This window comes from Ursus maritimus, unplaced genomic scaffold, assembly GCF_017311325.1.
Source record: "Ursus maritimus isolate PB19 unplaced genomic scaffold, ASM1731132v1 scaffold_30, whole genome shotgun sequence".
Classification (NCBI taxonomy): Eukaryota; Metazoa; Chordata; class Mammalia; order Carnivora; family Ursidae; genus Ursus; species Ursus maritimus.
The window spans coordinates 9,131,211-9,147,191 of NW_024425564.1; positions in this window are offsets into that span (position 1 = coordinate 9,131,211).

Sequence of the window (15,981 nt, forward strand, 5' to 3'; positions counted from 1 at the left end):
CAGGGGGAGCAGCAGAGGAAGAGGGAGAAGCAGGCTCTGCGCCGAGCACAGAGCCCAACATGGTACTCGATCCCAGGACCCTGGGATCATGACCTGAGCCAAAGGCAGACGCTTAGCCATCTGAGCCACCCAGGTATCCCTAAGTAAGTCTTTTTAAAAAATAAAAAATAAAGTTTTAAATATTGATGGATTCTATCTATCTGATATACTTTAGGGAATGTTGCTTCTGTGTTCACGAAGGGTATTGATCTATAATTTTATCATACTGTCTTTGTCAAGAGTTGGTGACAGGATTATGCTGCTCCCGTAAAACAACCTGGGAATCGTTCCCTTCCTTTATATTATCTGAAAGATTTGGGGGAAGTATAGTATTATTTCTTCCTTATGTGTTTAATAGAATTTACCATATGGGCCTGGAGGGGTGTTTTTGTTTTGTTTTGTTTTGTTTTGTTGGTAGAATTCCATTTAATAATCCATTGAAGTTCTTTAATAAGAACAGGGCTATTTATATGAATAAATATATTTCTCCTTGTGCTAGTTTTGTTGTGTTTTTCGTAGAATTTGTTCATTTCACCTAAGTTGGGCTTAGTGGCAGGAATTTGTACATACTATACCCTTATTATTTTTCTGATGTGTATAGAATCAGTAATGATATTTTCTGTTCATTCCTCATATTGATAAGTTGTGAACTTTCTCTTTTTTTCTTGATCAGTTTTTCTAGGAAGTGCAATTTTACCAATACTTTCAAAGAGCTTTTTTCTGTTGATTTTCTCAAACCTTGTTTTCTATTCCATTGCCTTCTAGTCTTTAACAGCTATTTACTTGTATGGGATTTAATATGTTCTTTTTCTAGCTTCTCATGGTAGACACTTAGATAATTGATTTTAAACCTTCTTTTCTAATATAAGCGTTTAAAGGTACAACCTGCCCTCTAACAGAGCTGTTCAGCTAGATCTCACGCACTTTGCTATGCTGCACTTTTATGATCATTTAACTTGAAATACTTTCTGATTTCCCTAGTGATTTTTCCTTTTACTCATGAGTTACTTAGAAATGTGTGTTTTTAATTTCTTAATGTCCCAGGCTTTTCTGTATACTATACTGATTACCAATTTAGTTCTGGTCAGAATATATTCTGTGTAAGATTTCAGTTCTTTGACATTTATTGCAACTTAGACGTATGGTGAGTCTGCTTTGAAAGGTAAAGTCAGGGGCTTCTGAGTGGCACAGTCAGTTAAGCAACTGCCTCTTGGTTTTACCGCAGGACATGATCTCAAGGTCCTGAGTTTGAGCCCTGTGTTGGGCTCCACGCAAAGCATGGAGTCTGCTGGAGCTTCTCCCTCCCTCTCTCCTTCTCCCTCTGTTCCTCCCGATCATGCTCTCTCTCTATAATAACTAAATAAATCTTTAAAAAGAAAAAAAAAGTAAAGTCAACTAAGTTACTGGCTGATATATAATCAACCATCAGACAGACAAAGCCATCAGAAAAATATAAGTTAAAGAAAAGGCAAGGAAGACGTACAAATGGCCAACAGGCACAAGAAAAACTGCTCCACATCACTCGGCAGCAGGGAAACACAAATCAAAACCACAATGAGAGACCACCTCATACCTGTCAGAATGGCTAAAATTAACAAGTCAGGAAACGACAAGTGTTGGCGAGGATGCGGAGAAAGAGGAGCCTCGTGCACTGTTGGTGGGAATGCAAGCTGGTACAGCCACTCTGGAAAACAGTATGGAGGTTCCTCAAAAAGTTGAAAATAGAGCTACCCTATGACCCAGCAATTACACCACTGGGTATTTACCCCAAAGATACAAATGTAGTGATCTGAAGGGGCACCTGTACCCCAATGTTTATAGCAGCAATGTCCACAATAGGCAAACTATGGAAAAGAGCCCAGATGTCTATTGACAGGTGAATGGATAAAAAAGATGTGGTAGATATGGACAATGAAATATTACTCAGCCATCACAAAATGAAATTTTGGGGGCACCTGGGTGGCGCAGTCGTTAAGCGGCTGCCTTTGGCTCAGGGCGTGATCCCAGGGTCCTGGGATCGAGCCCCACATTGGGCTCCTCCACTGGGAGCCTGCTTCTTCCTCTCCCACTCCCCCTGCTTGTGTTCCCTCTCTCGCTGGCTGTCTCTCTCTGTCAAATAAATAAATAAAATCTTTAAAAAAAAATGAAATCTTTCCATTTGCAGCAACGTGGTTGGAATTAGAGGGTATTGTGCTAAGTGAAATAAGTTAACCAGAGAAAGACAATTATATGATCTCACTGGTATGTGGAATTTAAGAAACAAAAGAGAGGATCATAGGATAAGGGAAGGATAAATAAAACAAGGCAAAATCGGAGGAGACAAAGCATAAAAAACTCGTAATCACAGGAAACAAACTGAGGATTGCTGGGGGGAGGATGGGGTAACTGGGAGATGGGCATTAAGGAGGGCATGTGATGTAATGAGCACTGGGTGTTATATAAGACTGATGAATCACTGATCTCTAGCTCTGAAACTAATAATGCATTATATGTTAATTAATTGAATTTAAATAAATAAATTTAAGAAAATAAAGGAAAGGCAGTCATCCATTCATTTATGTATTCAGTGTCTCCTGTTTTATTAGATCCTATTCAATGTACACAGCTGAGCAGAAATGTGTGTTCTTGTGGAGTATGCAACAGATGGGAAAAGAGAAGAGTCAGAAAAATAAGTAGACAATATATCAAGGGCTGGTTCTGCCACCAGACTGATGGGATTCTCAGTCCTTCTTGGAAGCTACTGTTTGGTTTTTTTTCTCCCAAGTAGAGCGCTCGAGGTCGCCCCCAGATGCTTTGCACTCTCCAGTTCTCACCTCCTGGATAAATTAAAAGATGCTTTCTCATGGTTCCCCCAAACACCTCCCTTTGGCCTTAGGCTCCAAACTGTGGGTATGTTCCTCACTCTGCCTCATGACTTCCAACACCCGTACCCCAAGAAGGACTGAGAATCCCACCATTGTGGCAGCCAAGCTAGATTCTGTCTAATCCACAGAGAGAAGCTCAAGTTCCAGCAGGGCTGGAGTGAGGAAGGGAGTGACTGACACCAAGTAGAATGAGAGACATGCACTCCCTAAACTTGTCCACTTCTACTCTTATATTTTTATTCTTTAGTAAAAGCCTCTCTTTAAAATGCCAGCATCACCTTAAATAAACCAAAGGAAAGAGGAGTGTCACGGGGCTTGGTGCGCTGTGCACTCCTGGGGTGTCCTGGCAGGAGGAGCTGTGCAGGCTCTGGTCTTGGGGGAGGACCTGGAGCTAGCACAGCGGAAGAAAGGAAACGTAGAGGGCGGGGACAGTGACCTCTGTTTGCGGGGCTCCGTTCCCTCCTGCTGTCTGATCCAGTGCACTGCTCCCACACCAGCTCGCAGGGATTCACAGTCCATCATATTACTTGCCGCTCGCAAGCCTCCAGTGGCTTCCCATCTCACTCACGAGTCAAAGCCAAAGTCCTGACATTCACTTAAAAGTCCTCTTATTTCTTTTTTGAGGATTTTATTTATTTATTTGAGAGAAAGAGAACGCATCAGGGGGGAGGGGCAGAGGGAGAAGCAGACTCTCCCCTGAGCAGGGAGCCCAATGTAGGGATGTGAGGCTTGATCCCAGGATCCTGGGATCATGACCTGAGCTGAAGGCAGATGCTTAACTGACTGAGTCACCCAGGTGCCCCCAGCCAGAGTTCAAATATTGCCAAACATCAGAAAATGTCCTGGAGAGAGACCCTAAGAATGTAGCCAGTGTGGGAAAGTCTTCTGCCAGAGTTCACAGCTTATCACACATCAGATAACCTATACCAGAGAGAAACCCTATGAAAGTGGTGAATGTGGCAAAATCTTTACCCAGAGCGCAAGTCTCACCAAAAATCGGAAGACTGCACACTGCAGGAAAACCTCACGGTTGTCGTTAGTCCGACAAAGCCTTCAGCCAGAGCACAATCCTTTTTTATTTTATTTTTTTAAAAGACTTTATTTATTTATTTGACAGAGAGAGAGACAGCCAGCGAGAGAGGGAACACAAGCAGGGGGAGCAGGAGAGGAAGAAGCAGGATCCCAGCAGAGGAGCCTGATGTGGGGCTTGATCCCAGGACTCTGGGATCACACCCTGAGCTGAAGGCAGACGCTTAACGACTGAGCCACCCAGGCGCCCCAATCCTTTTTTAAATAAAGATTTATTTATTTATTTTAGAGAGAGTGAGAAGGGAGGGACAGAGAGAGAGGGAGAGAGACTCTCAAGCAGACTCCATGCTGAGCACAGAGCCCGATGACGTGGCCTGATCCCAGGACCCTGACATCACGACCTGAGCCGAACCCAAGAGTTGGGCACTCAACTGACTGCACCACCCAGGCATCCCCAGAGTCCAATCCTTTTAAGCATCGGCTAACTCACACTACCTAGAAATTCTGTGAATGGGATGAATGTATTAACGGCTTCAGGTGAACATCAATCATCACCAGAGATCAAAGACTTCACTGGCAATACGAGGAAAGTTTAAGTAAGACTTGACATTTCATGAAAGGCCAGCAAGTTAATGTTGTGAGCAAGACACTACCAGGTAAGTTTTGTAAGATAACTGAGCACAGGTATTGTGTAGTTCTGATATTTCCACTTTTTATCAGTGTTTCGTATAGACACTCCATGTAAATGCTTCTATCATTCATTAAAACATTTTCAGTCAGACTTTTTATGCCCTCATCTTCAGAAGCTTTCTGAAACTTTAAAAAATTGGAATTCCCCTATAAAACAAACAAGTCGTGGAGATGAAAAGTACAGCAGAGGGAATGTAGTAAAACATATTGTAATAACGTTATATCGTGACAGCTGGCAACCTCTCCTACGGTAGTGCGCATGTATAGAATTCTGGAATTACTATGTCGTGTCCCTGAAACTAATACAACATTGAATGTCAGGCATACTTTAATAATGAAAATTTTAAAAAATAATGAAAATTTTAAAAAAGGAGTGCCCCAAATGGAAATGGAACCACCCAAATAAAAATTGAGAAAATGTTTTAATTGGAAGATCACCCCAAATTCTACATCCACAAGTTCTATACAGAGAAGCCAGGAATCCAAGTATCTATCACATAAATCCTCTCAGCCATGACAGAGACAATTCCTATAGAAGCAAGGGGACACCTTTTAAATAACTGAGCCCTTTAACAGAGCTGTTCATTCCATCACTATGCTTCTCTTCACTTCCTCATCCCCAACACCATAAGGTTTTATCTCAGGGGGAAAGACGCACGGGAAGAGAGCGATTTTCAAGATGCATTTCACAAGAATAAACTTCTACAGGATAGAGGCCTGTACTTTTTGAAACCTATCTTCTCTCCTTTGAACTTACCAGTGAAGAAGTAGAGGTTTAGGAAAGACACACAGATACTATATCTCTGAGGCTATTTCTTATTACTTGGCACTTGGTTTAAAAGCACTATGTTGGGGCGCCTGGGTGGCAGTTGGTTGGGCATCTGCCTTCGACTTGGGTAGTGATCTCGGGGTCCTGGGATTGAGCCCTGCATCAGGCTCCCTGCTCAGTGGGGAATCTGTTTCTCCCTCTCCCGCTGACCCTCACCCCCCCCTCCAGTGCGCGCACACATGCTCTCTCTCTAATAAAGAAAGAAAATCTTTTTTGAAAAAGCACTATGTTATTATGCTCCATGAGTGAACCTAATTGTCCATATTAAATAAGGTCATGCCATTTTAATAGACTGGGCCTTAGGTCAGAAGGTAAGATGATAGTAAACCCGAGTTCTCTTGAGATACCCACAGCATAGGAGGAGGAAACCAGAAATGAAACTGTGAAACTTGATTCCTCTCCCCCCAAAATTCACTTCTATTTAGTTTAGTTGGCTGTTAATCAGTGCGGGTTCAAAAACAATATAAAAGAGACTCTAAATTGTATGGCAACAGTTATAATACAACCAAACATTGAGAACGGAAATAGTGGCAGTATACAGAAATTATTTGTCTCAATCTCTAGGCCAGTATTCAATAATATTAAATGGAAAATACAGGTTTAAACTTATATTAACTTCAATTTAATCCACCCATTGATGGGTTAATGACATGATGGTTATTTCGGTACAACTCTAACAGCTGGCATTTGGGGCAGTTTGAGTATCTAAAAGTCAATAACGCTGTTTTTCATTTGTAAAATCAGTTAAAGTTAACAAATGCCAAGAGACGTAACTTCGAACAAAGTAGTATAAAAATTTTTATTAAAGAATCAGTGATTCAAATATGTTTTTAATGAAAAATTCGGATTTCATCTATTTAATGGGAAATCATTAAAGTGTTGTATGCAGGGACACTGCCTGCAGGGGAGCTTTCTGGGGCACAGACATGCTCTGTATCTTGCCTGGGGTGGTGTTCACTCAAGTGTGCGCAGTTGTCAAGTCACCCACCCGTATACTTACAAATACTTCCAATAAATATTTGAAAAAATGTTATGCAAACAGACCATTTTATTCTATTATTTCTCTTTAAGGTCACATAATTTTTCCTTTACAATATGTATACATTCCTGAGACGTTTGTAAAGCTTGCTTTTTATTTAGATTTGTGAATCTATGGGGTCCAGAGTCAAGCACGGCAGCATCTATTTCTCTCCACACACACGTCATGCAGACATACGTGTCCATCGATGTCCGTGTCTTGCTGCATCATTGAAGGTCATGAACTTTAACCTTTCCCAGCTTATTTTGACAATGATTTTCTAGTTTTTAATTTTTCCAGATAGAATTGTTTGTCTTTTTCTAATTTTGCCTTATTTTAATCTTTGTGGCAGTTTTTCATTTAGGAGCATTAATGTTCTACATATTTAATTCTGGGTTCTGTTTGACTCTCTCTTCACTGTTCCCACCCTCTTTGAGATGTTCCTTATGTCATTTGCCAGGCGGGGTTCTTGGCAGCATCACATTAGTAACTCCTTTAATCTTCATGACGACCTATGGAAGGAACCGCGAGGAACATTCTCTGAGATGCACCGAGGGAGGGTGCCACACAGTGAGAGGTTTCAAATTCCGCCCATTCGTAACCAGAGGATTGGGAGGCTTGCTTACATATAAGGGTACAGGACTCAGGAGATGCAGAGAGACAATCAGACAAATCCGTGGACGTTGCTGCTCAGGCTTGTCTATTTAGGAAGGAACAAGAGCCTATGACATTGTCGGAGATGCAGACACATTAGCACTTCACCAGCACCAGGCACTGCACTTTTCTGCTCGTTACTGACTTCTTCTGACTACCAGTGTGCTTCTCAGAGCAAGGCCCCTTCACTCTCACTCATCACTGTCAGAATGAACAGCTAGCATCAAGGCCATACCTTACCAAGGGATGCAATCTGACGTTTCCGTCTGAAATATGACAGTATTTGGGTCTCGGAGATATTGTCATTGGTAAATATATTGAAGCCTCTACAAGATCAGGTAGATGAGCTAGAGTATACATCTCTCTCTCTCTCTCTCTCTCTCTCTCTCACACACACACACACACACACACACGCAAATACCACAGTAGGTAGAGTAGGAAAATACTCGGACTGGAATTAGACATGGACTCTAATCCTAGTTTTGCCACTTGCTAGTTGTGAAACTTGAAGCATGTTCTATCTTGGGCAAGTAGTACGGCCCATAACACAACAATTAAGAATGTGAGCTCCTCTAGCCAAATCATGGGTAACCTTGGGTGAGTTATTTAACCTCTCTGAGACCATTTCCTCATCTGTAAGATGAGGTTAATAATAATGACTTCGATTATTCAAAAATTATTTTATTATCGACAACATGCCAGTCTCTGTTGGAGCTTATGTTTGAGGTAAGATGTGCTAAGACACATCTGATAAGGACCACCAGGAATAAACGTTCAGTCCAACAAAATTAGGTTTATTCATCCGCTGCAACAAGGTAGACCGTTACCAGCAGTAACATGGAGCATCTCACAAAAAATGAAGGGAAAAATCGCAGGATTTTGAAGAAAAGTAAAATTTTAGATAAAATTTTATGGAAGTGTTTTGATAGGCTCAATGCAAGGCTGGTCTGGATTAATTTTTTTTTTTTTTTAAGAGATGGAAAATCTTAAACCTCCAGGCAGGCGTGGGACATTTACTTATCCTGACAATGATGTCAAACAGTTTCTGACAGTCTCTGATTTTAGCAAAGATGATTTCTTGGTAATTTTTTTTAAGTGGGAGTAGCAAGGCAAAGATATCATTGATAAAAAAGCAGTAATTATTCAAAGAGGATCATTGTGAAACTTCACAGCTGCGGTATGATTTTGGGAGAGAGTTGCTGTTAACTTTGCAGCAGGCTCCAGCAGCGTCCTCTGAGTCTGGTCTATGGCACAGCTGATTTTTGCTTTTTCAAATGAGAGAATACTCTTGCCTAGAAGAGTGCCTGGCACACTCTGTTTCACAGGCCTTGTCTGTCGCTATCCTGAAGTAAAGGAGTCCGATTTTCCCGGGGCTCTATTGTTTTTCATTAGTGGTTTAACGTACGACGAGAAACGACGGTAGGAGCCTGCCTTTCTCCTTTGCCAACTAGAGAACAGTCAGTGCTCTAATACAGAGGCGCTTCGGTGCATGCAGATTTTTCAGGGGTCCCCCAGTTACTAGCCCGGCGTCCTAGAGACCCCGGCCGGCCAAACCCCGAAGACCCGCCCAGTTAGAGTCACGTGGACAGGCCCTAGCCCCGCCCCCGTCCGAGTCCGCGCAGCCGCAGACGCAGCTGGGAAATGTCCCCGGGGAAAGAGCGGGTCCCGTGGGGCCAAGAGCCGCTCGGCCGTAGTTCCTCCGGGATCGGGATCGGGACCGGGTAGTTGGTGCCACTAGCTCGGGACTGGTGGGGTAGGCCTCGCAGGTCCGGAGTTTCGCAGGGGCCTTCTTTCGGAAGGGGCCGGGGGCGGAGGGTCACCTTTTCAGGTGCGGCGGTTGCTGCCCGCTAGCAGCGCGGGGGTCGGGGTGCGAGACGCACCTCCAGGCCCCGGATCTGCGGTGCGTCTCAGAGGGTGCTCGGCCTCTCCGGCGGGGCGGCCTCCGGGCCTCGGAGCCCGGCGCTAGGGGCTCTCCCGAGAGTGACGGGGTCCAGCCTGGGGTCCAGAGGCCGCAAGGAGGTGGGTGTCCGCAGGCAGGGCCACTAAGGGAGCGGACCAGCGGTGGCGGCGACGACTCTGCAGGGAGAGAGAGGTGAGAGCCAGTGACCGGGTGGGGTGTGGGGGCGTTCTGCACAAAAGATTCACGACAGCCGTGTTGCGGTGTGGAAAAGGAAATAAAACGTTATTGTTATTATTATTATTATTATTATTATTATTATTATTATTATTATTATAGAAACCTAATAAAAACAGAAGAGGAAAGGAATCTACACACAGTGGAGGTAATAGTAGACAATAAATGAGAATAAGGCCGAGTTAGATCGAATCGGGTGCTTACGACATCCAGCCTCATCAGCTGGGGAAGCGGGTGGAGACAGCCAGCCTGGAGTCTCGGTGGGAGGCCTGGGCAGGGCGTCCTGCCCTCAGCTGAGACTTCCAACCGACCGTCCCCATAGGGCCATATTCACGGGGCGAATGACAGGGTCTGAAGTCAAACATTCGTTCGCGTACGTGCGGTTGGGAGCGAGCTGCGTTTCCACGTTACCATGTTTCTGTATTTTCAAGGAGCCCGGGCTGTGTGTCTGCCTCCCCTCCCGGATTCCGTTCCGGGGGGGCCAGCCCCGCCTGCAGCAGGAGGGGACGTGAGACCAGATTTGTAGCTCCTGCTGTTCAGAGCAGAAGGGCCACTTCTGATCCGGAGGCCCGGTCATATATTTTAAGTAACCAGGCTCCCAAGGTTATTCCCACAGATCGGCTATGCGGGACAAATCACAAGAACAGTGATCTATACAGAACCGGGGGTGAGGTGGAGACGGGATGTGAGGACACGCAGCTTTCCCTTCCCGCGAGAGCGCACAGGAGGGAAGTTTGTAGGAGTAGGTGGGAAGAAGGCTTCCTGGCCTGTAGGGTGGGGTCTTTACGGAGCGCAGGTGGGAGCGCAGGTGCGAGCCTCGAGCAACGCCCCTCTTGTATCACTTCCCGGGACCCCTTCTCCCTCGCCAGCCTTTTATCCGTGGTGGCTTAATGAAAACGGCCTGGTTTGTTTCGTTTCAAACTTATCGGACAGTACAGCTAATAGGAGAGGAGCGTACAGTTCTAACCTATGTGTAGAGTTCGTGCAACCACTAGCAGTCAGGACGCAGAGCCGGTTCACTGACTCCAGAAACCTGCCTTGCGCTCTCCCTTATCATAGTCACACCTTTCTCCCACTGTTACCTCGGGCAGCCGCGGACCGACCCCTATCTCTCTAGTCTGTTTTTCCGGGATGTCATATAAATGGAATCTACGCTGTCTGACGTTTCGGGACTGGCAACTGTCACTCAGCACCACGCCTTTGAGGTTCCTTTGGCTTTTTGAGTTCCTTATTGCTCAGGAACATCCCACTAAATAGATAGACCACGGTTGTTGTTTCAATCTGTTCACCCGGTAAAGAACATTTGGATTGTTTCCGGTGTTTGGTAATTATGACTTGTACTGCTCTAAGTGCTGGTGTACAGGCTTTTCTGTGAACGTGTTTTCATTCAGCCTGGTTTTGAAAAGCAAACCAGTCTGAATTTGAATGCTGGTTTGAGATGTATTGCTCATGTGATGAGCTTAGACTCGTTACTTAACTTTTTTTTTTTTTTTGAAAGATTCTATTTATTTGTTTGAGAGAGAGAGCGTGCACGACCAGGGGGAGGGGCAGAGGGAGAGAGAGAAGCGGGAGCCTGATGCGGGGCTCCATCCCAGGACCCTGAGATCTTGACCTGAGCTGAAAGCAGACGCTTAACCGACAAAGCCACCCAGGCACCCCTAGTTACTTCACTTTTTTGAGTAACTTCATCAGGGAGTTGCTGTGAGGTTAAATGACCGTCTATCAGTGGTTCTCCACTATTTCAGACCCAATGAGCCCTTTTAATAACAAATATTTTGTAATGCCCTCATCTCTATCCTGAAATGAAATTCATTAAATGGGTAAAACTAACCTACATAATCTTTAAAGCGATATAATGCCCTCACTTTAAAAGAGAAATAAAAAAGAACACAGTGCAACTCAGGCTGATAAAATGACCAAATCTTAGTAAAACTCAGAACAAATTACCTCGATTTAGACCATAGTTGCCTTTACAGAGAAAAAAAAAATCATTATATATTAGCACTGAAAACAAAACAGAACTCTGTGGTTGTGTGTAAAAAAGATTTAGGTTACAGTCTTCTCGAACCTTGAACCTCTTATTCTTCACAGATGACAAAGAAAATGTCTCTCAGATGGGGACTCTTTCACCTTCCTGAAATCAATATAAAGCTGCCTAAATCTGTGTCATCCTATCCTTTATCCCGCCCATGTCCGTAGAGGAGCTCTGTCTGCCTTTCCGGGACAATTCCACCTGCACGTTGGATCCCGTCCTTCCTACGGTTTCAAGACCTTTCATTTTCCCTTCTCCCTCTTTATACTTTATATACTTTTGCAACTGTACCTTTCCTATTATTTTTTGCCCAGCTTTAAGGTGTATTTTACATACAATTAAATTCAACAATTTTATTTCAATGGTTTGAGTTTTAGCAATTGTTTATAGGTGTGTTAACTTCTACCATGTCAAGATACAGAACTGTAGGGGTGCCTCGGTGGCTCAGTCGTTAAAGCGTCTGCCTTCTGCTCAGGGTGTGATCCTGGCGTTATCGAGCCCCACATCAGGCTTCTCCGCTGGGAGCCTGCTTCTTCCTCTCCCACTCCCCCTGCTGTGTTCCCTCTCTCGCTGGCTATCTCTCTGTCAAATAAATAAATAAAATATTTTTTAAAAAACAAACAAACAAAAAGATACAGAACTGTATTGTCCAATATCAGTACCCCCAGCTATATGTAGCTATTTAAAATTTAAAAAATTAAGTGAAATTAAAAGCTCACCTCCTTGTACTAGCAATATTTCAAATCCTTATAGCCACATGTGGTGAGGGCTGCTGTATTTAACAGCACAGGAATAGAACGTGTTCCTCATTTCTGGAAGTTCTTTTGCACATGGCTACTCAGTACTTCTGTAGCTAGATGTCACAGATTTTGATGTGTTACCTAATGTTACCATTATGTTCAAAATAGTTTATATTTCTTATAATTTTTTGAATTGATTTAGCATTATGTTTAATTTCTAATTATATTGAGATTTTTCTAGATATCTTATTGTGAATGATTGCTAATTTAATTTCATTTTCCTCAGAGAATATATTCTGAATGATCTCAGTCTTCTGTCTGAAAAATGCCTTTATTTTATTTTAATTTTATTTATTTATTTGAGAGAGAGAGGGCACAAGTGTGGGGAGGGCAGAGGGAGAAACAGACTCAGGAGGAGTCTGGGGGCTCAATCCCAGGACCCCAGGATCATGACCTGAGCTGAAGGCAGCCACTTAACTGACTGAGCCACCCAGGTGCCACGTTTTATTTTCAGTTTTGAAAGGTATTTCCTCTGTATATAAAATTCTGAGGCGACCCATTTTTTCTTTCTGTAAGTACTTTAAAGAGGTTTCTTCACAATCTTCTAGATTGCTTGGTTTCTGAGTTCTTCTGTTTCTAATGTGTCTTTTTTTCTCTCTGGCTGATTTTAAGATTTTGTCTTTGTCACTAGTTTTGCCTGAGTTGATTATTATATGCATTGGCTCAGTTTTCTCTATGTTTCTGTGCTTAGAATTTGTTGAGCTGCTTGGGTCTGTGGGTCTAGAGTTTTCATCAAATTTGTACAGTTTTTAGCTACTATTTCTTCAAGTATTTTTCTGCCCTACCCCCCCAATCTATAGATATCAATTGCACAAATACTGGTCTGTTTAAATTTGCCCCCAGCTCACTGATACTCTGTTCATTCTTTTGAAAAGATTATCTTTTCTCTCTGTTCCTTTTGGATAGTTTTGTTGCTGTCCTCAGGTTCACCAGTCTTTATTTTACAGTGTCTAATTTGCCATTAACCCATCAGTGCATTTTTCATCTTGATCATATTAGTTTTTATCTCTGAGTTCATTTTGAGCCTTTTAAAAAAATTTTTGCCTGCTATTCTCTACTTATTTTAGACATGTGGAATGTAACTGTATCAATTGTAATTCTCACATCTGTTTGTTCAGATTGTTTTTTATTGACTGATTCTTTCTCATTGTGGGTTGCAATTTTTCTTCCCCCCCCCCCCACTAGTCTTTGTTTGGATGCCAGACAGCATTAATTTTATCTTTTTGGTTGCTAGGTATTTTTGTGTTCCTAAAAATATTTGTGAACATTTATCTGGGATGCAGTTAAGTTACTTGGAAACAGTTTGATCCTTTCAGGTCTTGCTTTTAAGATTTGTTAAGTGGGACCAAAGCAGTTCTCAGCCAAGAGCTATTTATTCCCTCATATTAACATGACTGTTCTATGGATTCAATCCCGTATTTCATATATCATGCAATTTTCTAGTATGGCTGTCAGAATGGGCCCTGTTTGAGCTCTGAGCACCTCTAATACTTTTAAACAGTTCTTTTCCTGGCCTTGAGTGCATGCATATGGTGATCACATGCATATGGTGATCTGTGCCTTGCTAAATACTCAGAGAGGACCCTCTGCAGATCTCCAGAGTTCTCTCTACATGTGTCTCTTTTCTCAGTACTCTGTTCTACAAACTCCGGTTACATGGGCCTCCCCAGACTCTGCACTCCATCTATTCAGCTCTTATGTATGGATTCCCTAACTCTATGCTACAGCCTGGAAACTCTCAAGGCAGTCTGCTGGATGCATTAGTTATCCATTGCTACGTAACAAATCACCCCCCAAACTTAGCAGGCTTAAAACAACACGCATTTATTATCCCAGGGTCAGGAATCTGAACACGGCTTAACCGGATCCTCTACCGCAGGGTCTTTTGCAAGGCTGTGCACAAGATTCACTTCCGCACTCACTTATGTGGTTGTTGCAGGATTCAGTTTGTCGAGTTATTGGACTATGGGACTTAGTTTCTTGTTGGCTGTTAGACGGAGGCCACTGTTGGTCCTTGCCACACAGACCTCCAGTATTGTAGCTTGCTTCTTCAAAGTCAGCAAGAGAGAGAATCTGCTACCAAGACGGAAATAACATTCTTTTGTGACCTAATCATTCCCTCAATGTTGCCATATTTTATTGGTTGGAGCAGGTTACTCAAGAGAAGGGAATTACACAAGGCTGGGAAGGCCAGGATGCAGGGATCATTGCGGATCATCTTGGAGGCTGCCTACCACACCAGGCCAGTTGTGGGGCTCTCCCCATGTTTCCTGCATCTCAGGGTCACCTTGACTACTGGATGTTTGGTATCTTAAAAACCACTGTTTCATGTATTTTGTCTGCTGTCAAAATATATATTGTCACTTCAGATTTTGTCATTGTTCAAATATTTTTTGGTTGTTCCAGACAGGAGGATAAATCTGATTCTTGTTATTTCACTGTGGTTAGAATTCCAAGTCCCAGCTCAGATACTGATTCCCATCTTTTTAAACTTACTGAAAATTGTTTTGGCCTAACGTCTGGTCTGTCCTAGGGAATGTGCCACGTGGGCTTAAAGAACTGAATTCAGCGGTTTGGGATGTAGTATACAGAGTATCAAATGGGTCAAGTTGTTTGATAGTGTTATTCAGATCTCCTGCCTGTACTGTTTTTTTTAATTGCTGAGAGATGGCTGTTGAAAATTAAGAAATGTCCTTCTTCAGCTCTGATAATTCTATCTTGAAATCTACAGTTTGCATAGTAAATCTGTCTCTATCCATTTACCCTTGACCTGTGTCTTCATATGTGAAATATGTCTCTTGTAGAAAGCATATAGTTTGTCTTATCTATTCTGATGATCTCTGCCTTTTAACCAGGGGGCTTAGATGAGGATTGGACAGACTTTTTCTTTAAGAGCCAACTGGTAAATATTTCAGACTTTATGGGCCATTTAGCTCGTCACTTCCACTCAACTCTGCAAAGAGTTGTAAAAAGCGTAAAGAGAGAAAGCAGCAATAGACAATATGTAAATGAATTGGTGCAGCTATGATCCAGTAAAACTTTATTTTCAGAAATAAGCATTGGGCAGGATTGGCCCTCGGGCCATAATTTGTTGACCCCTGGTTTAGACTATTTGAATTTCATGTAATTACTAGTATGTTTGGATTTGTCTCACCATTTTATTATTTGCTTTTTGTTTGTCCCCTTGTTTTCCCCTGATTTTCCATTCCTCCTGTTTCATAGACTACTTAAATATTTTTAAATATTTGTTTTAAATTTTCCTATTAGCTTTTTAGCTGTGCGCGTTTTCATTATTATTTTTAGTAGTTCCAGTAGGGATTACAGTATGCATCCTTAATTCCTCACAGGCTTCTTAGCATTAATGTTTCCCTTCACATTAAAATGTGAAACCTTAGAGGTGCCTGGGTGGCTCAGTCAGTTGAGCATCCAACTCTTGGTTTTGGCTCAGGTCATGATCTCAGAGTTGTGAGATCGAGCCCCCGTAGGGCTCTGTGCTCAGCCAGGAGTCCGCTGGAGATTCTCTCTCCCTCTCTCTCTGCCCCTCCCACTTGTGCTCTCTCTCTGAAATAAATAAATACATCTTTAAAAAATTTAAAAAAATAAAATGTGAAACCTTACAACCATGTAGATCCCATTACCACACCCTCTTTTGTTCTAGTTGTTTCCTGTATTACCCATACATACGTTGTGAATTGTACAAGGCAATTAAGTTATAATTTTTCCTTTAAATAGACATATGTATGGTAAATAAAATTAAAAAGATAAAAACAAACTCTTCAAAATAAATTTTAATCTACCCAGATATTTACCATTTCTAATACTCTTAAGTTCTTTTGGGGGATCCGAATTTCCATCTGGTATTATTTCCCTTCATCCTGAAGAACTTAATCAC